This window comes from Delphinus delphis, chromosome 9, assembly GCF_949987515.2.
Source record: "Delphinus delphis chromosome 9, mDelDel1.2, whole genome shotgun sequence".
NCBI lineage: Eukaryota > Metazoa > Chordata > Mammalia > Artiodactyla > Delphinidae > Delphinus > Delphinus delphis.
In genome coordinates this window covers 83,296,739-83,315,057 of record NC_082691.1, presented here as the reverse complement: position 1 = coordinate 83,315,057, position 18,319 = coordinate 83,296,739, and the positions used below count along the sequence as shown (strand labels likewise).

The following is an 18,319-nucleotide window of genomic DNA, read 5'->3' as shown; positions in this document are numbered from 1 at the left end:
AGCATAACAAATCAACTTAAAATGACACTTGAGAATAGGCCATTCAAAGTGAAAGCCAAGATTATAAATCTAAGTCTTTCAACAGGAAAAAAACCCACCTGACCTAAGGGAAGCAGGCAGCTCTCAGCTAGATGGATGTGCAAAATGAAGTCAGGCACCTTATTTGGGGATCCAAAGTGAGCCGGAGCTACTAAATAAGCTTGACTGACAAGAACGATTACTAACTACATAATATTTGAATATATATACATAAGGCACGATATGAGTCCCATTTAATATTCACAAAGACTAAGATTTCAACAGTATCATCATTTTACAGATGAGGAAACCAGAGCTCCAAGGTCCTAAATAACTCACCCAAGGTTAGTCATTACCAAGTCACAGACTTGAAAAAGACTTGAAACCCAGGTCACTCTGACTGCAAACTGTCCTCTTGCTATAGCACTCGATTCAGAAATTACTTTAACAAGATAACAAGAACAAGGCAAACGATCTGAAGACACACGTAAAAGGGACTGTCGAGGGTGGACAAACATGACCAGTTTGGGTCAAGAAACCCTACACGGAAGGTAAGGGGCAGAGTATAACATCAAGGGCAAACTACTGAGAAAGGCCGACAGAGCTACAAGGCTGAGCAAGAAAGGCTACAAGCAAAGGAAGGTATCAATATCTTTGTTCAGCAAGGTCTTTGGGGTACAGACAGTGGACAACAAAAACAGTCTTTCTTCTCTCGTGAAACATAGGAAGGCTCATCACGTGTTCTGCAATAGCCAAAAATGTCTATCATATGGCAGAAAAATTTCAAAAGTCAACCAATTTTCTTCTGTAAGCTGACAAATATATTGGGCTTTCCCTTTCACCACCTTGAAATACATTCTACTCTGGAGTATACCGTGGTTATGCCTTTTTGAAGTCAAAAAACGTTAATACCCAATATCATCATCCAGTATGGCAGCTATACTTTTCTTACTGCCCATTCCTGTCACTGTCCCCAAGCATGGACACCCAAACTTGCTCTTCCAAGTATCCTAGTCAGCAGGTAGAGTACAGACACCCAAGTCTGTGTTACAGGCTAAAAGAATATCAATTCCAAAGCGGTTTCCTCTGCCAAACCCTCCCCTAGGTCAATCAAACTTCACCAGCTCTTCCTTAGAGCTCTTCAGCATTTATTTCTACTAACTACACGATGGTATTTTGCATATAATGTTAAAGTATCATTCTAACAATATGGTTTTTCCCTAAATTCAATCCCCCTTCTGCCACATGAAGGCCGTACTTCCTCTTTATAGGGGAGTGTTTCCACTTGTTATTGGCAGGTGTTGAGAGGGTAACGAGGAGGTGTAGTGACGGCCTTGATTCTAAAAGAAAGCTGCAATGACTGGGACTTCCGTCTTAACAAGCTGGGTCACTGGATATAACATCTTAAGAGTCACAAAATTCACTATTTGTGAACAAGGATAAGAAGGGGCCTACCGGCTAAAAATCAGGAGGTGAGCATGCGGAAGACTACAGAAGAAATGTATCCAAATTCAAGGTTGACAAAAGAATAAGAATGTGCTTTGCCTGAAGCCACAAATCCCAAAGGATAAAGGGCAGGCACATTCTTAAAACTCATCTGCCCCCGAGCAGACATAGCTGTTCTGAGCTAAAGTAAAACAGAGCCGTGTTCGAATAAGCACCAGTGTGGAAGCATCCTCCTTCTGTGGTCTGGCCATAAACGTCTTGAACCCTTGATTTTAAGAAATACCTACTGTTTCAGACTCCCACTGCACTTAGATGTCTAAATGGCACAGTGACACATTCTCTCCCCTTAATTTCCTCACTACACCCATATATATAAGTAATACTACTTTCACACATTTTACTTAACCCTTATAATTATAGGCCTTTGCTACATTATGCCCAAGAAAATGAAGACTAGGAGGATAATATGCCCTGGGTCATAGGAATATCTTATAAGAAGATTCTTATTTTGCCCAGGAAACCACATACTGCATAGTCTGACCTCCAGGACACAAAACTTCAAACACACTCCACATCTTCTGTTTAAACATCACTGCCCCATATATTTCCCATCTTTTTAAAAACCACCACCACCGCCACTGAATCTTACATTAAACAAGAAATGTAAATTGTTTGTTTCCACAGATTATCAAAGTTGGCACATAAAAATCATGAGGAAAACTGGCAGATTCATTTATTTGGGCAATTTCAAAAGTTACCCCTTGCTTTTGAAGATCAACCCAAATAAATGAATTATTCAGATTCCATTAACTTTTGCCCTAAAGCAACGGAACAGGGGCCAACGAGATGACGATTTTATGACAGTTTGACCAAAAGATAAAATGGTCAATATAAATTCATGGGCTGATTAGAAAGCAGAGTTAGAAATACCTGTTCGTTATATAGACCAGTAAATTTCTATTAAGATGATACAGAATGGGACTTCCCTGGTGGCGCAGTGGTTGAGAATCTGCCTGCCAATACATGGGACATGGGTCCAATCCCTGGGCCAGGAAGATCCCACATGCTGCAGAGCAACTAAGCCCGAGAGCCACAACTACTGAGCCCACGTGCTTCAACTACTGAAGCCCACGCACCTAGAGCCCGTGCTCCACAACAAGAGAAGCCACTGCAATGAGAAGCCCGCGCACCACAATGAAGAGTAGCCCCCACTCGCCACAACTAGAGAAAGCCCACGCACAGCAACGAAGACCCAACGCAGCCAAAAATAAAAAAACAAAAGTTGAGTCCTTTAATAAAAAATATACAGATTATAATCCTAACAACGTTCAGTTTCCTACAAAAAATATTTGTATTCTAGTTTCAAAGGAAAAGTGAACCAGTATGGGAACACTTGTATTGCATCACTCAAGGCTTACACAGGGTATCAGTGGCATCTTGTTCATACTCGAAGGTCAGTACACTAAGTAGAGATCTTCCTGCCTACTGTCCTGTGCTCTGATTTTTTTAAAACTGTTTTTCACCTTGAACAAATGTACAGTTTTCTAGCTGTTGATCCTTCTTTAATTTTTGTAATTCTACACTGCAGTCGAGACTCAAACTGGGGTATAACATGAGAATAAATTTATTTTTACTCTTCAAACTTTAGTAAGCCGCACTCCTTAGCAGCATTATCCTGGGGAAATTTAATCAAACTATCTGTGCCTCAGTTTCCTCATCTATAACCGGGGAGCATAAATCCCTTCAGTCACATACTGTTACGAGGATTAGATCTACAGCAACTATCAAGGATCATTTAGCATTTAGTTGATCATTTAGGATCAACTATCATTTAGCACAGTGGGAGCCATCAACAAATATCTGTTACTGCCATTCAAACCTAAGCCACTCGAGAGTTCCAAGTAGCAGCAGCTAGCAACTCGAGGAAACGTGCACACACCTTCTAACAATGGAACCAACGCTCAGGGCCATTCCAGCCGGAACTTTCACACCTCACGGAGGGCCCACCAATGTCCATGTTAAAGCCAATTTGTACTTCAGGTATGATTAATCTTCTGCACTAAAAAACAACACGAGTGTTTTCTCACCAAGAAGTTCTTGAAGTTCGATAGGCTTCCAGAACATCTGTACGACTGTTTCAAAGCAGCAGCTTGCAGAATGAAAAACCAGGGTTTCAACAGCTTTAAAAGTATGGTTTGAGTCGAGGGACAGAAGCCTAGGAGACAACGCAGGGCCGGGCAGCGCGGGGAGTGCTGAGGGCAGGCAGAAGCACAGGACCGCCAGCATGTTCTCCGGAAACCACTGGAGCCGGGTCACCGCGGCCAGCGGCTCCGCCCTAGAGATGGAGTTCAAACGCAGCCGCTGCTGGCTCAGCCTCTTCTGCGACCCACCGGAGGACACAGTCGCAAAGAACGCTACACCATGAGACCCGGATGAGGGAAGGGGCTCGCCAGCTGCCGGTGGCCTGCTCCCAGCCAGAGCATGCTGGTGTGCAATAGCCGCACCCCCGGCTACACGGGCGAACTGCAGCGGCGCGAGGACACGCAGGTGCTGAGGAAGACAGGCCAGTGGCCTCCTGATAGCGGGCCACCTGCTGAGCACTCCCCCTGCCGCAGCCAGGTCTGCATTTCTGACCTCCAGATTCCACTCATGTGGAAGGACACAGAAGATTTCAAGAACGAAGGCGATCTGCACCGTCGGGCTGTGTTCTTGCTGCTGCAGATCGGGGAATGCACTCAAGACACAGAGATGATCCTGGTGGACAGGACCCTCACAGCCATCCCCTTTCACAACAAGGTGCTCTTTGCCGAGGCAGGGCCAGACTCTGAACTGCGGCTGGAGCTATATGGGGCCTGCGTGGAAGAGGAGGGGGCCCTGGCTGAAGCCCCCAAGAGGCTTGCCACCGAGCTCAGCAGCTCCCTGGGCTGCTCCTCAGGGAGGCGTGTGCGGGTGTCGCTGGAGACAGCTAGGGGCTCGGGAAGCAGTCCCATCTTGCTCCCCACCCCAGCTGGTGGTGGTCGTTACCACCTCTTGGCTCATACCACTCTCACCCTGGCAGCAGTGCAAGACGGACTCCACACACATGACCTCACCCTCACCAGTCATGAGGAGAACCCCGCCTGGCTGCCCCTTGATGGCAGCGTGTGTTGCCGTCTGGTGGCTCAGCCCTTCCGCATGACTCAGCCTACTGCAAGTGGCACCCACAGAGCGCAGCAAGCTGGGGAGCTGCAGGACTGGGTGCGAGCGCATGGAGTCCTGAGAGGCACCAACAGCTTCTGTCACCGTCAACCTGAAGACACAGACACTGGGGAGGAGCCGCTGTTTACTGTTGTGATCAACAAGGAGCCTCAAGTCGGGGCAGGTGGACCAGGCAGTGGGCCGGCCCTTCACCCTGAGCATCAGTAACCAGTATGGGGAGGATGAGGTGACACACACCCTTCAGGCAGAGAGTCGGGGAGCCCTGCAGAGCTGGACAGAAGCTCTGTGGCAGCTTTTCTTTGACATGAGCCAGTGGAAGCAGTGCCGTGATGAGATAATGAAAATTGAAACCCCCGCTCCCCGGAAACCACTCCAAGTACTGGCCAATCAGGGTTCCTGGTACCATGAGATGGTGACAGGTGATGCTCAGGGCTGAATAGGTCTGGGGCCTAAGCTCTGACTAGCCTCCTCCCCTCAATCCCTTCCTGGTGCCACAGCTATTGAGCCGCTGGATGACATCACAGCGGTGATAGACAGCCTGGCCCAGCTGGAGGGCACGAGGCTGGAGACGCCCCCAGCCTGCCCTGCCTGGCCCCTGCTCGCCTGCTTCAGTGGCCCCAACCCCAGCCCTGACCCATTCCCTGCTCTGGAGGAGATGCCGAACGGTCTCCCTGGATGCTGTCCCCGAGACCACTCCCCTGGGGCTTCTCGCTCGGTTGCCCCTCTCCCCCCGAAGCGGTTCCCACAGTCCAGAGGCCTCTGCAGCAAAGGCCCACCCCACACTTGGCTCCAGTCACCAGTGTAAGATGGTGTGCTGGCAACAGGGTCTGGCCAGAAGAAGAGGTGGTCTGTGTGCAGCTGGGCTCTGGATTCGGTGCTGTTTGTAGCAGGTTGGCCAGCTTGGCCTCCCCTTCCTCTACTGGACTGGGGGATAGGCTGGGGAGGGGGAGCAGAAGCCCCTTTTAAGCTGTGGTTGCCATGGTGCTGAGGGACTCTTTCCCAGGGCTGGCTGGGACCCCCTAAACCCTTCCTGGGAGAAAACTGGAACCAACACTGCCCTACCTCCCTGCACTAACCAGCTTTGAGGATGGCACTGAAGAGCCCTGGGAGGGAACGCACCTCCCTTGTGACTCCCACATTGACCATTAAAGTTATTTAACATCAAAAAAAAAAAAAAAAGTATGGTTTGAGTTGGGCTGGAATGAGTTGGCACACCAATCACTCCTCTGTCAGAAGAGTTGGTTTCTAAAAAGCACTTTGGTTAGTTCACCAAGGCACTGGTGCCAATAAACTTCCCGTTGTATCTCATAATAAAGCATTAAACGAATAAATGGGGCATAGGATGGAGAAAGATTTACGATTTAAGCCCACCCGAGGAGACAATTTATGAAATAAAATGATCAACGTTCTAGAATTAAAAAGTAGTTTTATAAAATAAAATGTATTGAAAAATATCTAAATATAGAAAAATAAACAAATAGTAAAAAAAAAAAAAAAATCTGAAAGTCATGCAAGAAGATACACTTATAGAGCCAATAAACTAATTCTACTTTTAAAGTAATCGAAGAAGATGAATGGTTTACATGAAGGGAAATCAAATGTAAATTACGTGAAAAACACATTCTTACTAGTAATCTTTTATGCAGATGAAAACAACTCTAAAGTCCAGTTAATCTAGGAAAACAAAAATACTGACGAAACAAAAACTCGATTAGATGTAGGAAAGTTTAAGTATTTATGTGGTACAGTCTAAAAATTCGCTTATATACCTTTAACCTATTAACTCACTTTGTGGATATAGTTCTAAAATAAATAATCCTAAATAGGAAAAAAAAGTACATGTTTAATGCTATTAAGAAAAAAAGAAATCTAGAACATGGACATAACTAGAAAATAGTATATTTGCTTAATGGAATATATGTGTGTTTAAAATTAAAAGTGCCATAATTCAAGAAAAATGTGCAACTTCCATTTCCAACAAAGATGAAACAAGGACCAAATCCACTGTCCTGCATAAAATCAAAAAAACCAAACATTTTGAAACATGGTTTTCAGTAAGATAGGTAACAGGCAACAGAGAACAGTGATCCCTAAGAGACAGGACACAAATGAGCCCTAACTGCTTACTGCCTAGAGTTTCTAGTGGGAATGGACAAGGGTTTGGGGGAGACCAAGCCTGCTAGAGCTCTTGGCACAAAGGACCAGGGTGGAGAGAGCAGCACAGAGAGATGACTTCTGAGATCTGCACAGGGCCTCTCTTGAGCACAGTACTGATCAGCCCAGGAGTGTGCTTCCACCTGAGGCCAGGGGAAGAACCATGGGAAAGCATTAGAAGCAACAGTGCCTACCATCACCATAATGACCCAACCATTTTACTCCAGGGTATTTATCCAGGAGACAAGAAAATATATATCCACACAAAAACTTGTACACAAATGTTCATCAAAGCTTTATATATAGAGCCAAAAATTGGAGGCAACTGGAAACAGCCCAAATGACCACCAGAGGTAAATGGATGGCTAAACCACAGTATATCCATACAGTGGAATACTACTCAGCAACAGAAAGGATGAACTATTGACACAGACCACAACACAGATGAATCTCAGATAATTAGACTGAGTGAAGAAAGCCAGATTAACAAGAGTAGATACTGTAATGATTTCATTTATATAAGCTCTAGAAAATGAAACTAATCTATCATGAGAGAAAGTAGATCAATGGCTTGGGGGTACATGGGAAGGGATAGAATGGGGCACAAGGAAACTCTGGGTGGTAATGAGTATGTTCACTATCTTGACTGTAGTGATGGTTTCATGGATATATATATATATATATATATATATATATATATACATTTCTCAAAGCTTTCCAAATTGCACACTTTAAAAATGTGCAGTTTTCCTGCATATCCATTATGCCCCAATAAAGCTGGTTGTAAAAATAGACAAAACGTTGGGATTTCCCTGGTGGTGCAGTGGTTAAGAACCCGCCTGCCAACGCAGGGGACACGGGTTCGAGCCCTGGTCCGGGAAGATCCCACATGCTGCGGAGCAACTAAGCCCGTGCGCCACACTACTGAGCCTGTGCTCTAGAGCCTGCGAGCCACAACTACTGAGCCCACATGCTACAACTACTGAAGCCCGCATGCCCTAGAGCCCATGCTCCTCAACGAGAGGCCACCACAATGAGAAGCCTGTGCACCACAAGGAAGGGTAGCCCCACTCACCTCAACTAGAGAAAGCCCACGCGCAGCAATGAAGGCCCAATGCAGCAAAAAATAAATTAATTTTTAAAAATAGACAAAACGTGGTTTCATGAACAGTTATAAATATCAGAATATAAACTAACACGTATACACTGGCCACCATCATATGATTAGAGAGATCTACATAAATGAAGTTTGTTAAGGTCTTTGGAGTTTTTACTTTTGTAAAAATTTACACCCACTGAGTTTATCTAAACGGCCATTCTTATTTTCTAGAAACAAGAGCTGGGAGACAGTTTGCCCATGATCATACGAAAAGGTCACACAAAAGAAACAGACCACACAACTCATAAGATGCCAATCTCTGTTCTACATTACATTCGTACACACTTATAGAATAACAAGATTATTGGGAAAGAGACAGATAGCTCCTTCAGAAGAGTTGTAAACCAGGGAAACTAGAGCAATTTCAATAGGGTACCCAGGTGTTCCCAGCAGTGAAGCATGAAAGGAAACCCTGTACACAGGTGGGACGACAATGTGTGGAAATTAGCCCAGTCTCAGCATTCAAAGCAACCTTTCAAAAATCCAAGTTAACATGCCTTGACATACATGATGCTCACTTAAAAGCCAATTGTGTGGTTTTTGTTCAAAAAAAGGGAAAGCCATTTTTCATCATAAGACATAAAATGTTGAAAGAAAAAGAGGGGGAGCCGCAGCTATGTATTTCCTAGGGCTACCATAAAAAATTACCAGACACTGATGGCTTGGAACAACACGAACTTACTCTCTCCCAGTTAAGAGCCCAAAGTACAAAACTCAAGAGTGTTGGCAGGGCCGTGCTCTCTCTGAAGGCTCCAGGGCAGCCTCTTTCCAGCTTCTGGTGGTGGCCAGCAATCCCTGGCAATGCTCAGCTTACAGCTGCATCACTCCAATCTCTGTCTCTGTCCCAGGGCCTTCTTGCATCTGTGTGCACCTGATCCTCTCATGAGGACACCAGGCATTGGATTTAGGGCCCAGCCTCATCAGGTATGACCTCCTCCTAACTGACTATCTGGAAGTAAGGTCTTCACAGATCTAATGTCATAGTCATAGGTTCTTAGTGTTACAACTTTAACATATCTTTTGGGGGGGTTCACAACTCAACCCACAATAGGGGGACAAATACCTAACATAGTAAAATTCTCTTCAAGGAGACAATAACAAAGGAGAGTAAGATTTCAGTTAATGTATCAAGTAATGTTTTCACTTCTAAATAAACAACTGTGCCCATTTCACACTGAATCAAAACACCTCAAAATGGCTAACAAAATGCAAAAATTGGTTTCCTTTTCTTTTTCCAATTTGAAAATTATATTTGCAACAAACATCCCTGACCCATAACTCCCTCTGATTAATAATATTTTCATTAACAAATATACTGCTTGAATTTGGGGGGCTGAGACTTTTTTTTTTTTTAAACAACCAGAAAGGAAATTAAAAAAAAAAGTTTCATTTAAGTCAGATGTTAATTTGCTTGTAAGGGGTCTTGTCCTTTCAAGCCATCATCATCATAAAGGCGTTTTATGATCTTTAATATAATGTGTATGTACTGGTACACTTAATTTGCACTTACGCACAACACTATTGTTACAGTGTACACATACATTCTTATAGAGCTAAGAGTAAATGATTTAACCGCAGTTCAAACATTCTTTTCTGCCAGGTGTCTAATGTGTACCAACCATATAAGCTTAGCATAATTCAGAACATAATAAAAATTTGATTCCTATCCTCTAATTTATAAATGAAAAAAGTTTCACTGTTAAATAGTAAAATGTATTAGCTGAAACTGATTAAACCCATCATATCACTAAGGAAGAAACTGAAGACTAAGATACAAGTCACCTGATATTCAAATGACCTCTCAGAGATGGACAGATGACGGAGGGTTCATTCTGCTTTCAAAGCATATGTCTCTGGTTCATATGCTTTGCTTGCCAGACAGTGCCTAGAGATGTCTCTTTAGTATATTACTTGGTAATTAAAAAGAGGAAAACTACGTGGTTCATAATCTGCTTATTGTTAGGCAGCATGTAAACAGCAGTATCAAAACTGCCCCCATACATACCTTTTTAACATTTGCCAGCATTGTGGCAGCACAGAATAGGAACTGGGGGGATAATTTTTTGATGATTTCTAATGATAAGCAAAATGTTTTAGGAGTGGATCTAGATCTGGTATAAGCAGACACCAGATCTGATACAGTCCATTTTTTCCTATCGTAAGAATTACCATCAATAATGGAAAATACCTAAAAACATTACACCATGTTTTAAAGACATACACAGAGAGGCCTCTCTAGAACTGAGGTCAAAGGCCACTACCTACAGTAAAGCTTTTGCAAGCACAGGAAAATATTCTTACAGAATGGGTGAGGAAATACCAAACCTTTGTACACATGGAAAAGTATCATGCATCTGAGATACTTAAATCTAATTCTGACAAGTGAGAAAAGTCCCCTCAAGGTCTAAGTCTCTAAGATTCAAGGACACAGCTACCTCTCTTACTTTCTCTTGGTGAAGGTAAACAGCATTAAATCTAAATGAGTTTTCACTGAAATATTATATGCTCCGCTCCACTCCCCTCCTCTCACGTCCCTCCTGCATTGATTATATTTGTGAGACTATGCTTCCAGTGCATTTAAATTAAGACACCATCTTTCCCATCACCTACAATTCTCAAATGTCACATAAACTCTGAAGTGTTACATAAATTATCCAGTGGGTAGCAAACCACCAATGATGAACAATGAATAACACATCTTTTGAAGCAAATGGCCAGGCCAGAACCAGAAGAACTCAGGTGTTCTAAATATACTAAGTAATTTACCAAGTCAATAGAAATAGAGAGGACAGTGGGGATTAGAACCAAATAAATATGATAGCTCTACTATGCATCATTAATTCAGTCTAAGATGCCACTTATTTTAAGACACATCATTTTATACTCCATTAAAAATAAAGCCGTCAGTTATGACTACAAGTTTTGTCCTGAAACCAGATGTTAAAATTTGCGGATGGGAGAGATACATCTTTTAAGAATTAAGGAAATGTGGTATGTTTCCAACAAGGGCAAGTATTGGCAAATACTACCCCATAGCTATTCCTACCTCGAATGTTCACTATGTATCATTCATATCAATTATAATCACTCAACCAGCAAGTGGACCTCAAATAGTTAAGACTATATTGTGCCAACCATATAGAAAAGAACATAGAAGGTACTCAACTAGCTTACAGCTTGGCCAAACATCACTCATCCAAATCACTTACACCAATCTAGGGAAAATAAACTTATATTTGGTCCTTTGGGAAACCAATAGCATGTGGAGGCCAAGTATTACCCTTGTGGCCCCCAAGCTGATCATTTTCTTTGCATTAACTCAGGGTGAATAATGATCAAAAGGCAACTCGCAGAGACACAGCCTCCAGCTCTGTTTGATGCACAATCCTGTGACAACATTATTAGCAAGAACCATTTCTCTTGCACCAAAATACTGAGTCCAGATGTCAACCTGGTGCCTGGAAAATATGCTGCACAGTGACAGCTGTTTGATGCTTCCATGCTGAATAGCTGCATTCTGACCAGACACATCCTTTAACCAATGAGATATCAGTGCATTCAGAAAGAAAACATTACCAAAAAGAACTCTGGACACCAAAATTAAATTAGCACACACTTCTTTTTTAATCTGCTTAAGTCATAATAAATAAGGGGCAGTTTTGCAGAAAGACGATAAAGGGACTACTGCATTTTATGTAATTAAGCAATAAGCATATAGAAGCAATTAAATGTAGAGCATGAAATAGCAATAAGCATTCAGCACAACACAAATTACTCAACACATTCATTTCACCACACTTTTTTTTTAATGGAAAGAACTGGTGACCTAGATAAAGCACTGAATTGAAAAATCAAAAGAATTTAAACAGCAAGATGTAGTGGTTAACGTACAGCCCTTGAGCCAGGCCTGGAGCCTATTCCCAAGGGTTCCACTTGCCAGCTGTTTGACCTTGCACAAGCAACCTGACCTCTCTTTCCAAGTGCAGTTTCCTCACATGCAAAATAAAGGTAATAAAACCCTCACCTCATAGGACCTTGGCTTTGTGAGGAATGAATTAGATAACGCAGGAAAATGCTTACCCAGTGCCTGGCACAGGGAGAAGGGTACAAAATCGTGTGTGCTGTTTATCATTAGTACCAGTTATAACACTATCAAGCCATGTATTTCCCAACCCTCAAGCATCTTTCTTGCTCTGAATTTCACTAGTTCTTTGCTTCTGTACCTCTAACATTTTTACTCTACCTCGCATTGTCTTCATTTGTATCACCTTGACTCAACCCACCCCCCATCAACATCTTTGAACATCCCTCCCCCTCAGTAACTAATATGACATCAAAAAATATTTCAGTTCTATAGTGCTGATAAAGAAATATCTGGGCAATGAATGAATGAAGCGTAAGTGAAATAATTCTGTGGGCTTGAGACCTCGTATCCACTGCCTGGCATCCTGCACTCTGACGATGGTGAGTGGAACAAAGCTGGGAGGCGAGGAGGGCCAGCGGCAGCAAGAGGCCCGAAAGCATTTCCATTTCCCTCCATTCAGAAGGATGCCTCTACATAAATGCTTCAACTCAAAGGAGACACTAATGTGCTTTTGTGGAATTCTGCCAGTCTGACGCATAAATATCCTTATCAGGGAGAGTCAAGAACTATTTAATTCATTACAGGCTGAGAGTTTAAAAAGCAAGAGAGGATTAAGCAATGCACACACCAGTAGTGAGCTACAAAAGGGCACTGTTCCAGTTAATACAGCTGCCTCTGCAGTGGAAGAGGAATAGAGACGACGCAAGATACATTCATATGGAATTCATATTAAAATATATAGACACATATATACAAAGAAAGATTAACAAAAAAAGTCTGCCAACATTGAGTAAAAAAGGAAAGACATTTCAAAGAACCCTCTCCGTAACAACATGCATGGAATGAATAGACCTGGACAAGGAATATAAGCTGGTTAGAATATACCTAACAAAATAGATACCAGGCAGGAACTGCCCCCCAAAATAAGTAACCAGAATTAACTGGGTATGTTGCTAGAGAGAAATCAAAACAGCCCTCAGAAGTGAGCCATCACTCAATACCCTAGGGTAGAAAGTCACCCTGTAATGGCACAAAGGATCCAACAGAGCTGGGCGAACATGTTTACAGCCCGCCTTGGACAAATGAGAGCAGACCTGCCTGACCAGTGCGGACAGTCCACCATCCTGAAAAAGCAGAGTTCAACACTGCCACTTCTGAAAAAACGCTCTAATGCTCCTGGGCCTCTGGAAACCAACCCAAGCCCTCCCTCTTGACCACTGTTAGTTGTGGGTCTGCAGCTGACACGTTTTCACCAGCAGTACCAAGACCTTGTCTATCCCCGTTTCAGTCTCCTTCTGGGATTTATTTCTCCAGGGGCAGTTCCTTATCAACTCCAGATGTGCAATGAAGACAAAGAATTTGCCTCCAATACATGTTTAACATACTGGAATACAACCGTTAAGTCTCTCAGAAAGAAAGACAGGGGTTGGGTGGGGTGGAGGTATAGATATAACTCTAAATATTGCTAGCTTTCTATCCCTGTTCCCTCCCAATTCCACTCAGAGAAAGGACTGGATTTTAACCTGGTCCTGACCATCCTGAAGCACTACTTTCTGTTTGTGCAAAATGAAGAGATTTTTCTTCAATAAAGAGACAATAAGAGACAATAAAGAGATTTATCCAATAAAGGATAATTTTCACTATACACTATTTTTCTCTCATACTATGACCTTAGACTCTAGTTCCCAGCAAGAGACAACAATTTGCCTCTTGACAAATTGAAATTTTTTTAAACTCCCCTATATTTTATTATACTAGCTTAGAGAATATGAACATCATCTATACAAGTTTGAAACCAGAGAAAAACTATTCCTCCAACAAAACGAATGTTCACACAAAGACATGACACCACCTGCAAATCTTTAAGTTAGTTTTATCCTTTTGTTTAAAGTTATTCCTCAAATATCAAGATCATAAAAAAACCTTTGTTCTGTAATAATCCCCAATGATTCCACTCATATGGCCACTAACAAAGCCACCATATAAAATGGAATTATGCATTGCAGATCAAGATGACCCCAGTTGAAATCTTGGTGCCTCCTTTTAAAAAAAAAAAGAACCTAGGTAACAAAGAAAATTGGGGGACCATTCTGAGTCACTGAGCATACCCAGGGCATTTATTTGCCCCTCTAATGTCTTTGTGATCCTCTCGTACTAGAGGGGTTATGCTCTGCCTCAAGTTTGTTATGTAGGGAAACTGGTACAAAACCCACACTTAGGTCCTGAGGAAATGAACAAGGTAGAAAAACAGACAGTGAAAGGACTTAATAAAATCAGAGAACGCGAACACTGACCCAACTGAGGAAAGCCGGAGGGTGTCAGGCTGTTAATGAGGTGCTGAGAGAGAAACAAGGCAGCCCATCTCGGACAACTATTCTAGCTCAGTACATGTCCCAGATTACACTATAGCATATTCACTTGTTCAATCCAGTTTTACCAACAAATCCTCTTCCGTGTTGTTCCTTGAGGCTCTGCAAGGAAGAACGGGTCTGAAGAGGCTGAACGCTCTAGAAAGGAGGCTTTAGATAAAGCCTAGTCTACAAACAACTGTGGTTGTGTTTATTGTCCTTTCCCTTCTCACACCAAAAACCAACACTTGCAGGCCTATAAATTCCAAGTTTTGAAGGCAATTCCAAACATAACACTGAAAGACCATAAACTCCTGTTGATTCCTTAGAATTAGAGAGAAGAGGAAATGGTTGGCATTAAGAACCCTATATGATGCCATCATCATCCAGAATTTGTGTCTTCTTGGTCTCCAGCATTATTCATGGAAGATAGCTAACAGATTTGTTAGAATCATTATTAGAACCTAAGAGTTATTAGAACCTCATTAGCAGAGTCCAATTACAGAGAGAGAACCATGCTCTTTTAGCTGAATATTCATACCAATGGAAAAAAATAGAGCCTTCTTAATCACTTTCATTATCAAAACAAACTCCCTGCTGGAGCCTTTTAACTGGAAGTGTACCATTTTAAAGACATTTGCATTTTATCAAACTATATTGACAGGGCCAATAGAAATAGCTTCTAGCTCCTAGCTTCACATCTCCCAAATATGTGATGACATCTGTAGCGATCCACTGAAAAATAAAATAGGAAGACCAGGATAGGAAGCTAGGCCCCTAGCACACAAGCATCTGGTTGGAAATCTCACTGAGCTGGCAACCAGTCTTTCTCCAATCATCTCTGTTATGTTAAAAAGAGGGAAAGGATAAAGAAGAGAAAGGAAGGGACCAGAATCACACCTAGTTTCACAATAAAATGTCCCAAAGATAAAGGGATGTCATTTACTAATAAACGAACAAAAATCAGAAGCAGTACTGATGTGTATCAGGAGATGAATAGGTTTGCATGCTAGACATGTTCTACCCAAGATAAATGTGTCTCTCTCCCTTTCTCTCTTACACACACACGCTCTAAACGTGTAGGGCGCCTCAGTGTTATTGCCATGAGCTATATTTTGCTATTTATAGAGGCTATAAAAGTACTTAGCACTTTACAAACCACAGAACATAGGCACTAGAGCCTGGAGGAACTCAGCCTAAATTAGACATGGACAGAGTAGTGAGGAAAACAGGAAAATATTTACTTGTACCAAATTCTTGGCAAGAATAATTCTGGGAGGCAGTAAGAAAGGGACTATTAAGCAGTGATCTGTAGGAGAGTTCACACAAACCAGAATCAACTCATCAGTAATCCAAAACCTTAACTCTTGAAGGCAAAGAGTTGATATCATCATAGCAATTCTATGGCAATTTCCACCTCTGGAATTGTAGTTGTTTAAACATGAATTTTAGTTGTCTAATATATGATGCCAAATTCACCCAAGTAATATTAAAATGTGAACACTGAATAAACATCCAAATATTTAGGCAAGAAAAGAAAAACAAGTCAAAAAATGATCTTATGGCCTGGGTAAACTGCAAACCTAAATTACATTAAATTCAGCTCTTACAAGTGATGGTTACAGGATTTGCATCAACTAAAGAAGTCATCAAGTCCTTTATCCTCCTAGATAAGTGAAAGATCTGGGCTTCTAAAATGTCTATGAAGTATTTTCCAAGAAATAAAGAACTAAAACACAAGAAATTCTCTCCACAGAGAACACAGACATTCACAGTGTAGCCTCCCATCACCTCAATGAGCCACAGCTCAGGAAGGCCTCAGACTCACAGGGTTTAAGGGTTTAAGGCTGGACCTTAATTTAGTGTTCTCCTACACTTATCAGGGATTCAGCACAATGGACAGTTTACAGCACTGAGTTTTATTACAAAACACTTGATGGTGTCACACAATTTTGTGATGTTATTATTATTCCCACTTCGCAGGGAACTTGAAGGGCTTTCTCAAATACACAGCAGGTGTCTGGGAAAGACATGAGCCAGGCCCTCAGAATACCAACCACATATACTTTGTTCATGACCTCTATTCCCAAATAACACCATAACCAGTCAAAACCAGCCAAGTTCATTTTTCTAAAGGCAAATCAGAAGTTCTCAGTAGTTGAGTATCACGCAGAAATTAGCAATAACCTAAGGAATCCCTCCCACCTCTGAGGTCACTGAGGGCATACACAAGTTTCTTGGTGCTACCTATCTATAAAGTACTAGACAGTCTAATATGTTCATGGTGTGTTCTTAGGTATCATTTGTAGCCAATATTGAAAAGAAATCACCTAACTTATTCCGATGGTCTTTTCATAAATTTCTCTTTAGCCTACCAAAAATTACCAATTCATTGCAAAAAAAAAAAAAATCAGGCTTCAGTCTCCTCTCATTCATCAACAGTGACATCAGCCCCCTTTCTCTGTTCAAGGGGGAAACCATCTGCAATAGTTCTGCCCAATTTCCCCTGGAATTTTAACTTCGACTGCCTGCTTTCTGAACCCTCAGCGATGCGAGCAATTTACCTCCATCAACTTCACCAGTCACTGTTGCAATTTAGCTAAGACATTTCCCAGGAGCCCAAAAGGAAAGGTTCCAATTTGAAAAAGTCACATCTGATCCTACAAACGAGTCCTGAAAACATCATTTGGTACCAACAGATTATTTTTTCTGATCCTAAATTCTTCACTTTGACACAGAAATTCAACAAGGAAATAAGGAGAGGATTTTCTGAAAATTCTCTCAAATATATAAACATTAAAAGACATTCTAGGGGGCTTCCCTGGTGGCGCAGTGGTTGAGAGTCCGCCTGCCGATGCAGGGGACGCGGGTTCGTGCCCCGGTCCGGGAGGATCCCGCATGCCGCGGGGCGGCTGGGCCCGTGGGCCATGGCCGCTGAGCCTGCGCATCCGGAGCCTGTTGCTCCGCGGCGGGAGAGGCCACAACAGTGAGAAGCCCACGTACCGCAAAAAAAAAAAAAAAAAAAAAAAAAAAAAAAAAAAAGACATTCTGGGGATTTCCCTGGCAGTCCAGTGGTTAGGACTTCACCTTCCAATGCAGGGGGTGCAGGTTCGATCCCTGGTCAGGGAGTTAAGATCCCACATGCCTCAAGGCCAAAATACCAAAACATGAAAGAGAAGAAATATTGTAACAAATTCAATAAAGATTTAAAAAATGGTCCCCATCAAAAAAAAAAATCTTTAAAAAAAAATAGACATTCTGATAAAAACCACAGCCTGCTCCATGCATGTTAGGGTTCTGCTTTGCTTTGGTTTTGTTATTTAACTCTACACCAAGCAAACTGAAGATGGTGGCCCAGGGCAGAGGAAGCCCTTGGCAGCATGTGCAATACAGCAACATCAGAAACCCAGTGAGGATGTGAAGTTCCTTCCAGAGTTAAGGACCAGGAAAAGCCAAATCGCCCTATTAAAGTATTTCACACAAGGGCACACACATTGCACCTACTCAGTGGAGTTAACCAAAAGCAATGTGAAAGTACACATTACGTGGAAATTGGCAAAAGGGTGGGAGAGAGCTCTAGCAAAAGAAATGAAACACTTTATATCAATAGATAAAAAGTCAGCTGCTACCTTCGTTACTGTTGCAAAAGCCATAGTGTTCAGATTGGAATTAAGTCTTATCCCATAAATAATTTTATCATTATTTGAAATTAGACTTAATAGGCCTTGACAACGTATTTTAGTAGGTCTCAATCTGCTTTTCTAGGATACTGGTACTTCTCAAACAATGTAGAAAAAGTGTCATCACCACTAAAAATGTTACCAAAAATTAACTTAGTAACTATAATAGTCTCAGTTTGAGATTTTTGTCCATAAATTTTTCTTTAATAAACAAGTGTGTTTATTATCAAAT

The 18,319-nt window shown here is 42.1% G+C and overlaps 1 protein-coding gene and 1 pseudogene across 1 annotated transcript in view; one reads left to right on the top strand and one right to left on the bottom strand.

The window, feature by feature from the left end:
* SND1 (staphylococcal nuclease and tudor domain containing 1) overlaps positions 1 to 18,319 on the bottom strand; it is a 417,946-nt gene that overhangs the window by 287,700 nt on the left and 111,927 nt on the right. The gene's annotated exons all lie outside the window — the stretch shown is intronic.
* LOC132430744 (rhotekin-like) lies at positions 3,749 to 5,467 on the top strand (annotated as a pseudogene).